Source organism: Apaloderma vittatum, unplaced genomic scaffold (assembly GCF_000703405.1).
Source record: "Apaloderma vittatum isolate BGI_N311 unplaced genomic scaffold, ASM70340v1 scaffold28566, whole genome shotgun sequence".
Classification (NCBI taxonomy): domain Eukaryota; kingdom Metazoa; phylum Chordata; class Aves; order Trogoniformes; family Trogonidae; genus Apaloderma; species Apaloderma vittatum.
Window position 1 is genome coordinate 370 of NW_009720490.1, and position 676 is coordinate 1,045.

A 676-nucleotide genomic window follows, 5' to 3' on the forward strand; every position below is an offset into this window, starting at 1 on the left:
GGGCCAGGGGGGAGCAGGAGCCGGCCGGGGTGCTCAGAGGATGCAGTTGAGTGCCCAGAAAAATGTTATAGGATTTTTTTGGTGCGTTACGAAGCGTGTTTCAACACGACGCGGGGAAACGAGTTCCTCTCCGCTCTCCCCTAATTACAGCCTATCAGCAGATAAGGATCTCCCTGTCATAACACCAACGTTTTTATAAGGCTGGTGCTCTCAGAGGGTTTTGGTTCCAGGCAGAAGGGGGCTGAGGGGTGCTAAAAAGCACCAACCCAGCTCGGATTCAGGGAGAATTCAGGCCGAGGGACACGCTGGACTCAGCCCCGAGCGCAGGCAGGGGCTCACCCAGCCCTTCCACATTACCTGGCAGCGTCACAGCTCAGGGAAAATAACTCTGGGCGCTTGTGTTTCACCCAGGCTAGGGAGGAAGTGGAGGTAAAAGAAAAAAAAAAAAGGATCCTCTGACTTTGTTGTTGTTTTTTTTGCTTTTCTGTGTTTCAAGTGTGTCCAGCTTCTTGTGGCAGAAGGTGTCAGGGGAGTATGAAATAAGTGCGAACAACGTCAGCCTGCTAAAACAGGTGTTAAAAAAGGGGCTGTGGGAGAGTTGGCGTGAGTCTCCACCCGCCCTGCCCGCCGTGATATTTCCACACTCGGGCGTCTTTTCACCCCCTCCAGAGCCCTG